Source organism: Priapulus caudatus, unplaced genomic scaffold (genome assembly GCF_000485595.1).
Source record: "Priapulus caudatus unplaced genomic scaffold, Priapulus_caudatus-5.0.1 Scaffold120, whole genome shotgun sequence".
Taxonomy (NCBI): Eukaryota; Metazoa; Priapulida; class Priapulimorpha; order Priapulimorphida; family Priapulidae; genus Priapulus; species Priapulus caudatus.
The window spans coordinates 125312-137108 of record NW_014577181.1 but is presented as its reverse complement, the minus strand read 5'-3'; the positions used below and the strand labels follow the sequence as shown (position 1 = coordinate 137108).

The window sequence follows — 11797 nt, the reverse complement described above, 5'->3', positions numbered from 1 at the left end:
AGGGCTAGTAGATTTTACAGGTCACTAGCCCTGCTGGCTAGTGAACATTTTAGGTTAGTTTCAAGCCCTGGAGATAGAGAGAGCGAGAGTGTGTGAGATTGTGTTCCGGATTTATACCACGATAGAGTGTAGCGCAGAGTCAAAAACAAGGAAGAAGAATGAGAAAAAAAGAGGAAGACAAAGACACAGGATGAGATAGTGAAGTCTATCCGGGACACAATCTCGCTCTTGCTCTCTCTGTCTCTCGCTCTCTCTCTGTCACATACGCCAAGAGGACAACAGATTGTTACCTAAACTAACCTAGGTTGCACTGAAGAGTGTAATGTATTTTTAATTTTTAGGACGCGCTGTCTGTAATGATGACATCAATAGTAGGATACTGTTAGGGGTTTGTTTATTATTATTACCAGTGTTTCCTCTGCATTGACACGAGAGAGGCGGGCCTCCTCACTCAAATTCTCAACCGCCACACAGAAATTTGTCCAAAACCGCCTCACTGACGAAAATCACTGTTTTTCCATAGAAGTTAGAACAGTGTCTATAATGTACCAAAATAGCTTAGAATGCACCAAATTGCACATTTTTTTTAAAGAAATTTCGGGGGGCATGCCCCCGGTCTTCCCTAACTGGGAGAGCACCTGTGGTGCTCGCTTTGCCAGTACCTCGAAATGCACAAACACATCAAAAATAAATTTACCACCTCACAGACCTATTTGGCCATGGAGAAACTGATGACGACGATGACATATGGATCCTTGGAGCCATAAAGTGCTTGATACAAAGCATGTTTGATGTGTTTCAGATTCTTGAGATATGTGGAGCAAAGAGACTGGGTCATTTTGGACGCAGCCAGTTCTACATTGCACTGAAGCTAATAGCGGCTGCTCAGGTCGGTCTTCCACTAACGACAGATACCTTCAACTCAGGTGAGTGAGTCTCGCACTCAACACAAGTGAATAAGTCACAGTTAACACACATTGAGATATGTGCTGATACACATATCATTCAAAGTTCAAAGTTTGTGTTCTGGCTTCCGGTTCCTCAGCAGACTGGTATGGTGACATTAATCTAAAAGAGTGCTGACGTGCAATGGTGCCTTCAAAGTGATTATCCCAGTAAGTCGCTTGCTGTGGAATTCCTGATCATAACGAGCGTGAACGACTCGGCAGGCAACTCCTGTGCGTAGCTGCATCGTGCTGCCCATGTGACTGTGTGTACATCTATGTGTGTGTGTGCGTAGATCTATACAGGAATTGTTTGTGTTGGTGTGCATTGTTGTGTCGCATACACGCATATATGCAGTAATTATACAGCAGTAATACGCATATATATAGTACTTAAATCAGGGTTACCGCCTTTAGTGGGAGTTTGTCAAATTGATAGCCGGTAACAAATTGCGCGATAGGCGGTAAAAATAACCGGTTACCGGCTATTAACAAGATAGGAAAATATATGCTATATAAAAATATATATATATATATATATATATATTTTTATATATATCTATTATAAAAAGAAAAACCCGCCCGTGCACAGAGTTAGTCTTGGGTTGGAAGTATTTAAAATAAACTTCGTTTTTTCAAATATGGATTAAATATTTTACCGCCTTTCTAAACTACCAAATTCTAGAACCCAATACCCATCAAAATAGGCTATTTGTGGGTCAAATCAGAAATTTTTCAATCTAGCAGGGCTTCGCGCCTTCGCCGCTCGCCCTACCGTCCGTGCCGGAAAAACAGTTACCTGCTATTCATTGTCAAATTACCTGCTTTGTCAAAAGTTAACAAGAACCCTGTATATATATATATATATATATACATTGTATATATTGTTATCAGATATGGGGTAAGTAGTCTTACTACTACTAGAGCTCATAGGGTCTATGTCCCCCAGGGTACGTCATATACCCAGGGTCCGGCATATTAGATAGTACTAGTAGTAGTAGTATTTAGTACCAGGGTACGTTCCGGCAGTACCCTGGGGGACATAGACCCTATCAGGACTACTAGAGCTGCACGGTTAGAACTAATTTATTTACTAGTTTAGTTATAATACTATTACTAGTAGTAGTACTAAGTACTACTAGTACTAGATCATAGATCATCACCTCTTGCACAATTGTGAGCAGTAGCAGTGGCATTATATAGACACATGCGTGCCTCGTGGGGGCGCCGTAGCATAGCACTCTTTTGAGGTGTGAACTTTAACATTATTTGGTTATTTATGGATAAGGTAGGGATTGGGCTAACGCTCCATTAGGAGTGTTCCCAACTTTGATATCATTAATGATTAATGATTGATAACCCTAACCCTAACCCTAATCTAAATGACATTAAACCACAAACTAATATATGACCATGACCATATATATATATATATATATATGTTATTATGAACATAAAAGTTGGGGAGTCCTAAAGGAGTATCATCCAGGGATGAGGTGTATGTGACTATGTCTAAAATCTTGCATCTTTTCTTAGTAAAGATTTTTAGTATCTTTTTTGTACATTTACTTTGACATTATCTTTATCCTATATTATCTTACTCCTGATATAATGATTACATAAAAACAAAATAACCTCAGCATCAGTCGCAATTTAGCAAAAAAATAGTCACAATTATGCCATTATTAATATCTTATATGCATTTGAGCAGATAACAATGATTTTGATAGATATATGGTTAATGTACGACAATGTTTAGCTTAGTTTTATGGTATATTTATTTTTAGATACCCAGGTTTAACTTGGTATTCACTTGGTATTAACTTGGTACTTTACACAAAAATTGATAGTATAGGTAATACCTGTTTCTCAGGTGAGTGAGCTGTTACAGGTGAGTAAGTAAAATAACATTAAGAATAACATTAGCTCTACAGATACAGAACATAACTGTATGTGTGCACTCGGGTGTTTTGCCCTATATGTTTACTAATATTTATTCTATTGGTAAAGTTTTGTTAATGTAAAGGGTTTACATTTATTATAAATTGTAACATAAATCGCGAGAGGCATTGTGTTGCCTGCATTCACATCCTTGCATTGTGTTGTCTGTCTGCTATCTGTTGTCTGGCATTGTTGTCTAATCACTGTATGCCGCACTGAAATCTGGAATGTTCTCGGGGGGGTAGGATATGGGGCAGACATGTCAAGTCTCACGCATTGAGCGTGAGACTCACGCATTTTGGTCAATTCTCACACTCACGCTCATCTCTGAATTTCTCATGCAAAAATCAATAAATAAATAATTAAAACCCCCTATTTGCAGTCCCAGATACCAGTATACTAGTATCGGAAGGCTAAGGCCGGATCAACAGCGCCGCTCCGCGGCCGCTCGCTCCGGCCGTATACGTATAATACGTATACGCTATAAGCGGCGCATTTTATTTGCCTGCTTGGAATCCAATATCCCGCCTGGATGATGGCTTTGCAGGTTACTGAGGTATTATGTTTACTTTTCAATTCTCAGCTTGCACTTTTACTAGACTAGTTTCTAGTACTAGTTCTAAAGTTTATTTAGGCTATTTCCCAATACTTCTAATCATTCAAAATGACTAAGAACTTATATTTATAAAGGCAATAAATCATACCATAGGTATGCACTAAATTGCACCATTTCAAACCTCAAATTTCGAAAAGCTCCACACCCTCCCCCCCCTTGGTCGCTTCGCTCTCTCGGCCGGTGTCGCTCCGCTCAACGCTGAGTCTCACTCTCAACCATTTCTCAAACTAGACATCTCTGATGGGGGGGGGGGCACTAGTGAGGTTCTGGGTGTCGCCGGTGGCGACATCATCTGTAACATCTGTGCATATCCAGACGCACCAGGTAGACCTGTGTCCACTTACGAGAAGAAAAATGTTGCACTAATTTGACAAGCCCACTAGCCACTTACATAGGGGAATCGAGTTCATGTAGAAACACCAATTCTTATGAACTTCGCCAATTTTTGTGTGATGCTCTTATAGGAAGTGTAAATGGTACAGTTATGTCACAGCATTTTCACAACTTAGTTGATAGTTATGTTCTAATACCATCCATACCGTTCTACTATCATATAGAAGAACACATCTATATAGTTGTACATATGATCATATCGTGTGTCAATTTGCTTTACACTTTAAAACACGGTTTTATTTCTATGGCAGTGTTTCCTTTGCATTGACACGAGCGAGGCGGGCCGCCACACAGAAATTTATCGAAAACACTGCCTCGTTGATGAAAATCACTGTTCTTCCATAGAACAGTGCTTATAATGTACCAAAATAGCTTAGAATGCACCAAATTGCACCATTTTTTCAAAAAGTTTTGGAGGGGCATGCCCTCGACCCCCCTAGCTGGGCGAGTAACTGCAGTGCTCGCTTTGGAGGGACCTCGAAATGCGCAAACGCACCAAAACAAATTTACCACCTCACAGACCTTTTTGGCCGGGGGAAACACTGCTATGGTATATTCATTAAACATTATATACATGTGAAAGACAATAATTATTATGCCTTATTATTATAAATGGGAAGTGATCAAATATGGAACTGATAAGGAATATAAGTTGGGACTAGCATGGTGTGAAACAAGGAGCTAAATATAACAAGGAGAGGAAGCGGATTGGCTGTGCGCTTTTTGCCTCAAGGGCGCCATCTATGGACCATAATCAGCTGAAACGGCTGTGCAGACCGAACCCAGAGACAATAGAACACTAATCTGTTTTAGGGTCTCTGCCGAACCCAAATTTGGGCCAGATATGGCGGCGCTTCCTCTCCTTGTTATGTACCGCGTTCACACGGTCATGGTTTGGCTCGGGCCGGTTTGAGTCTGAGCGTCCACACGTACGCAAGTGAATACTGTCTGTCAAATTCAAATTCAAATTCAAATAAATTTTATAGCACAAATATCTCACAGATACTTTGGCAGTATGTCGCGAGATGGCGTTGTGCACGTTTTAGAGTGTTTACTTCCGTTCCGAGTACAATTATCAATCTTGAAAACGTGCATCCTGATCAAATTTTTCGAATTTTTATACTGTTTTGGACTTTATTTTGTCGAAGTACACGTTCGACACTCGCGGCATCTGCCGCTCAACCGATTATACCGCTTTACCGCTCGCCGAAAGCTGGTGCTAAAATTTGGCTCGGGCCTGGTCCGACGTTTGCGATGGGACCAAATTGGCTCGTGCCAAATTGGCACGGCCCGAAAAACCACCCGTGTGGACGCTCGGCTCAGCCAAATCTTGAAAAACGTCCGTGTGAACGCGCCTATATTTAGCTCCTTGGTGTGAAAGAGTCCTTGGTTATTGCTAAAGTAAGCCTGGCTAACAGCGCCATCTGCTGGTTATGTTTAGTATGAAGAAATATAAAGTGATTGTATTATTAACTAGAGCACTCGGAGAGCACAGACCTCCGCCAAGGCAGCTGAATTCTCTCAATGTGAAATTTTTTATCAATTAATTAATTGGATCTGGATCACCACCAAAATGTAATCAATTCTAAGTTACCCCATTTCTGACCTATCCTGAAAATTTTATTAATTAATGAATGAATGAATTAATTAATTGGATCCGGATCACCACCAAAGTCCCATCAATTCTAAGTTAGCCCATTTCTGATGTATCTTGAAAATTTTATGACAATCCGTCCATAACTTTTTCAGTTAGGCTTAACCTGTATGATACAGGCGGTTCCGGCGCGGCGGAGGCGGCAGTGGCGGGCCAATCGGCCAATCAGCGTGCGTACACAAACCCACAAACCAACACTCAAACACACGCTGGTGAAAACATAACCTCCGCCAAGCCCCTGGCAGAGGTAACAAGTCTCAAAATTATTACATAGTAGGTTACTTGGTTGTTGGAATATTATTAAACTGTCTATTACTATTTTTTATAATATATAAATATATATATTATATAAATATTTATATAAATATGTATATGTTTGTTAGTATTTGTTGTAGAAACTTATAAATTCAACATGAATGTAATATATGTCAAAAATCCTAACATATTCAGTTGTTGAATCATATAAAAATACCATTGTCATAGCGAACTGACATTAGCAGTCAAATAAGTTGAAGTGAATTTGTAATTAAAAACGGGTTACTAAAAATAATGACTGGTCATCTTTGCTTCCACAGACAATCTGCATATTTACTGTAGCAAATCTAGAGAGTTGAGTACTGGTAGTTTTAACAATTTACTTGTTGATTTCAATCCTTCGTTATTCTTTGTAAAAGTGGTAATTTTCTTGGAAGCAACATGTTATAACTGACATCCATCAAGAAACTTAATAATGTGTTGGTGTAAACATCTGTAAAACACAAATTATATGCTTTGACTTTGATTATTTCTACTCCAAATTATTCATTCAAATCATCTAGTGTAACTACAATGCTACATTGGTGTGTCAGTCCATGTCTTTGTGTTTACATATATCTGTCATCACAGGGAGGGCATAGACATATATGCACTAAAGTCAGAAATAGACAACCCATGATCAGGAGAGAGGGAGGAGAGATAAGAGAAGGAGAGAGAGAAAGGAATGCGTTAAGGGCAAGGATAACATAATTTTAAGAACACATTAATACTCAAAAATGTGACTTTACCTACACCAGTACATACCATAATCAATTCTTGCAGCTGGCTCGGCCACTAGAGGCAGCTGCGCTCGTTTAACTAGTGGGGTTACACGATTCACCCAAATCCACCCCCAAATCCACCAAATCCACCAAATCCACCCCCAAATCCACCAAATCCACCCCCAAATCCACTGAAATTTACTCGAACGCTATTCAATTTACCAAAATGATGGCAAATCCACTGAAATTCACTGAATTCACTGAATTCAGTTAACCCTAACCCTAACCCTAACCCTAACCCTAACCCTAACCAAATCCACTGAATTCACGTAAATTGTGGCAAGTGTCAGAGTATTTGGGTGAATTTCAGTGGATTTGCTATCATTTGGTTAACATTGAGTAGAGTTCGAGTAAATTTTAGTGGATTTGGTGGATTTGGGGGTGGATTTGGTGGATTTGGGGGTGGATTTGGTGGATTTGGGGTGGATTTGGTGGATTTGGGTGGATTTGGGTGAATCGTGTAACCCAACTAGTGTCACAGCTCTGAAGCCACCTGCTTGCCATCTAGCGCGTCGGGCCCCCTGAGAAGATGAGAGCGGCCCTGACTCTAGTGGTGTTGATCTTTGCGAGTAATGGCCGCAACCAAAACAACACAGCAACCAATATGCGGAACGTTCCAGACCAGTAAAAACATCACGCAAGGGTGCTGGCTTTTACTCTCCATGTAACAAGGTTTATATGAGAAACACGATTGCTTTTAACTGGCTCTTTGTTGAGCAAAGGCAATTGCCATCTGTTGTCACAGTTACTGCAGTGTGGGCTCAGACGTTGATATATCTACATTATGTGCACGGAGACTACAGTAATTGCAAACAGAGGTGCATTATGCTGACAATAGAATTTTTGAGGGAAAACAGCGTTCTCAACCTAAAAGCTATTCCTGCAAATAAGTGGTTATTGTCTAGATTAATCATTATCTAGAGCTGATGAACTTTAGATCTCACTAAAACGTGTGTGTTATGGAAGGAAGGCATGTGGTGGGGCATTAGCAACTTTTGCACTTTAAAACACAATTCATAAACAGAATAATGCAAATTTCGTTAGGAGTTGCTGTAACTTGTAAGGAAGACACTGTAATTTGATAATAGGATTTTCAATTGGAAGTAATTAGTGTATGTAGAATAAGTTTAATTTATGAAGCAATAGTAATAAAAAATATTGTGGCCAAGATTATTTACGTGGATAGATATAGCAACTTTGATATCGTATATATTTGTAAAATCATGCTGGGTTAATACGTAGTACTGTATTCTGGCCGAGTAAGTTTTCCAGTTCTGTCTACGATTTACAAATTACATTTCAATATTGTTGTAAAAACATGTAGACATTTCACGCACACTCCGTGTGGGATGTGGAACGATTTTTCTGCTGCTGGGAGCCAGAACAGCTGGCAGGTGATGATGCTGGTTTTCTGTCTAATTTTCTAGCACTTGGCAACAACCACTCCCATTTTAACCCGAGCACAAATTTATCAGGCATGTGTACGGTTCTCACACGTACGAGCCAGGGTTCCAGGGATATTTTTTGCAATGTAATGGCGATCCACATGCAGCTGCGAGCAGAAGTTGCATCACAATGATCAAGTTTTGCATGGTCTGTGCTAGATATGGAGGAATGGGCTGTAGGTATTGAAAAATCAAAACTGTCTGTAGGGACTCTTATTACGATAGTCAGTGTAGATTTACAAGTTTTCTCTAGTATGTTTTAATTAATTGTGATCGTTAGTGGCCAAAATGCGGATAGGATTGCATGTGCTGTATGTAACGCACGTATGAGCATTTTTGACTGCATGGTGTTGATTGGATATTTCATCGCATACACATCATCAGATCTCATGATTCTGTGGGAGGAAGATGTCATTAGTGGATTATATTGAAAGCGAGCGAACACAGGTATCCACGGCGTGCATTTTAATGAGAGTTCCCAAGATGAGCGTGTAAATGGTTAACGATGTTTGCAGGTGAGTGACCAGCTGTCATCAGGAACAAAGCAATTCTCCAATGCCAAGCTGAATAAAATTGCCATTGCTGTGCGAGTGCGGTTAAGAGAAGTAACCGCACTCGCACAAGCTTGGCATATGAGAATTTCTTTGTTGCTGATGACAGCTGGTCGCTCACCTGCAAACATTGTTAACGATGTACATATAATATATATTCATAATAAAATTTAATATGGAAGTTGGAAAAAACATACACTACGTATAACAAATATTATGTGTTATAAGTAGTGTATGTTTTTTACAACTTCCATATTTTTTATGACACGTGAGCATCCATTTGCCAGTGTGAGAAAAACGTGGTGCTTGGGTGCATGGCTGTATGCAGGGAGTGTGCGTTGCCCGTGTAGTTGACTCTCTGCCATTGTAGTACTCGGCATTCCCCATGTCTTGAGTAGTGTATGGTATATACTATCCGTATATAGCACTATACGTACATGGTCACTGCTACTCACTGTATGAGCAATGCGAAGAGATAAGAGTTAATCCTCTCAGTTTATATTACCGAAACCGGAGTCCTGATAGATGCAGCAAGTTAAGTTGAAGATGTTTTAGTAGTCACAGTTGTTATAGAACCTAAATTTAATGCCGTTGCGTAAATTGTTTACTAGCTTGTCTTGGTTCTAACTTCATAACGACGTAATTTCGCGCAAATAAACGCACCATTAAAGGGACACACTTATTAATTTAAGAAGCAAAGGATTGCAATATCTTATAAACAATTGTTTCAGTTGTAATATGGACAAATTTATCCTAAAATAAAAGTCGTTCGGTTAAATAGCAGTTAGGTGTAAATATAATTGCAATTTTCTGATTAATCTTCGGTCTAATAATAACATAAAAAGTAAAATGTAACAAAGGTAACATGCAAACTAAATCGACAGAAGCACAACTTTGTTAGGGTGGCAGCGCAATCGCGCGATGTCATGTCAGCAGTCAAAAATAAAGATTTCGAAACCACTATTATTTTGTAACAATGTGAATACATGATTATAAATTTGTAGGTATATACTATTATTTATGCACTTACTATCATAATATACTCTAAAATTCTACGGTATAGTAGTATACCTTTAAAACAACTTCACTACTGAGTGTAGCAAGTCTTGAACAAAAGTTAACTACAGGTTCGTATGAACTATTATGTCAGCCGACTGGTAAATCACTTTGCTGACTGTTGTTCGTTACAGAAAACATGTATGACACATAAAAAAGCAGTGAATATCCAGCTGATCGCCTGTCCTGCTGGCGAAAGTGTGATGAACACCATGCTAATGAAGTAAGAAGGAAACACGGTAAGATACATGAATGTGATCCCATCATTCAGTAGTTATAATAGATGCAGTCGTACTATGTGAAATTGTAGTTACATCCAGAAGACAACTAGTCAATCCCAATAATGTGCAAATTGCTTTGTACAAGTATAGCAGGACATATGTTCGTTTGCGCAAGAGGTATAAAATAAATGTTTATGTACCTGACAAATTTGCACACGGTATTACACATACTATACTGCATTTGCTGATGTACATGGTGTGGCAGTGTACGTATGTGTACACAGTTAGGCTACGTTTGTAGCTGTTAATGTCTCGTTCATCAAACATTGCCGGTGTGCCTAAGCAATAAGCTATTAAAGTAAGGCCATGATTAGGTGACAGCTGCACATGTCATAGCTGGCAGTCAGTAGCTCTGTGAGTGTAGGGCAACGCCGCAGTATCCTTGTGTGCGTTTCAAGAAGCTACCCCCGAGGTGTGCAAGGAAAATCAGCTGTATAAATACTCGTACATGTATGTGCCAACCCACTAAGGCGCCTATATAGCTCTTGGGAAGTGCATGGAGGTTGAGAAGATGCCATTTGTGCTGGTCATTATAAATTTAACGTAGCTCGTTACTGTGTCCACACTGCAGCCGCGTACACATGCATACAAATTGTAGTGTATATATAAGATTACCTTGTACAGTATTTTGCGTGAGGCCGAAACTGAATGGTTCCAGTACATATATGCATACTGAAAACGACCGCATATTCCACCCAGTCAATGTATAAGTTATCTTAGGATTGATGATCGGCCGTGTGGGATTTAATTTACGGAATATTCGATGTGAATTAATCGCAAGGCTCCCGGGAAAACCTAGCTGTGTTTCATATTTCTGAAGAAGAACGTTCTTCTACCCCGAGTGCTCTAATTCGAACACCCATAGATCCGCCAGATGTGGGCAATTTCTCAGCCCGTCGCACGTGAGCACACTGTTGCTGTTACTGTTGTTGTTGTTGTTGTTGTTGTTGTTGTTGTTGTTGTTGTTGTTGTTGTTGTTGTTGTTGTCGGCGTGGTCTTTGTTGCGCTTAGCAATCAGATGCGAATGTTTAGGAAGGCTGACCGTACACTAGATATGAGGAACGCGTATGCGAATCTTGCATACTATTAGGCTTAGCGGATGCAGGGATGTAGGTGGGGGGGGGGGATCAGGCCGATTCCTCCACTGTCCAAGAATTAATGCCAGAAAGTGGATATTTTAAAATTTCCATGTTACACATTGATATGCAAATCCAGTGCTAAGCAGATGCCAGAAACTGCAATCCGAAGTACTAAAGGCAGCGGATCGGCGCGGCAGCGGAAGCTTAGGATTCACCCTCCTCCCCTCAGTGAGCACGCTGGTCGTATTTTCGTATTGGTATTTATCCTGGATCCGCAAATACTAGTGGTGCAACAGGGATTCGTGAGTCTTCGCGGCTGCATCCTACCTGCACGACCGCACACAGCGAATTCCTTACGAAGCTCTAGGATCATGTAATAACGGAGGTGCTTAGGGGCAGGCTGAGGAATTACCTTCGCCGCGGTGCACGCGGGGGCTGCGTTCTCGAGTGGGCAGATAATAGTCAGGCGGTCTCATGCTGCCTCCGAGGCCACGCAGCACATATCTTTCTAGTGTCCATCTTGACCTCTGCGCTCGGATTTGCTTGTCAGTATCTTTTTCTCTCTCTCTCTCTCTCTCTCTCTCTCTCTCTCTCTCTCTCTCTCTCTCTCTCTCTGCCTCTGCTCTCGTCCTTTTCTCTCTCTTCTCTCCGCCTACTTTCTCTTTCGGGCTCGCGATTCTGCATCGTCAGCTCTCGCTTTCTTCTCTCTCTCTCTCTCTTCTCGAGCTGCATCTCTTCTCTCTCTCCTCCCTCTCTTCTGT

The 11797-nt window shown here is 40.5% G+C and overlaps 1 protein-coding gene across 5 annotated transcripts in view; it reads left to right on the top strand.

Moving 5' to 3' along the window:
• The window catches only part of LOC106805609 (D-glucuronyl C5-epimerase-like), a 113632-nt gene that overhangs the window by 864 nt on the left and 100971 nt on the right, over positions 1-11797 (top strand). For 3 of the 5 annotated variants that reach the window (XM_014807286.1, XM_014807290.1, XM_014807283.1), the window contains exon 2: positions 9811-9915. The gene's annotated coding sequence lies outside the window, so the exon portion shown is untranslated. Of the gene's footprint in view, positions 1-3267; positions 3442-5698; positions 5719-9810; positions 9916-11797 lie in introns of those variants that run through there. The other 2 variants (XM_014807287.1, XM_014807288.1) reach the window with 2 other exon arrangements.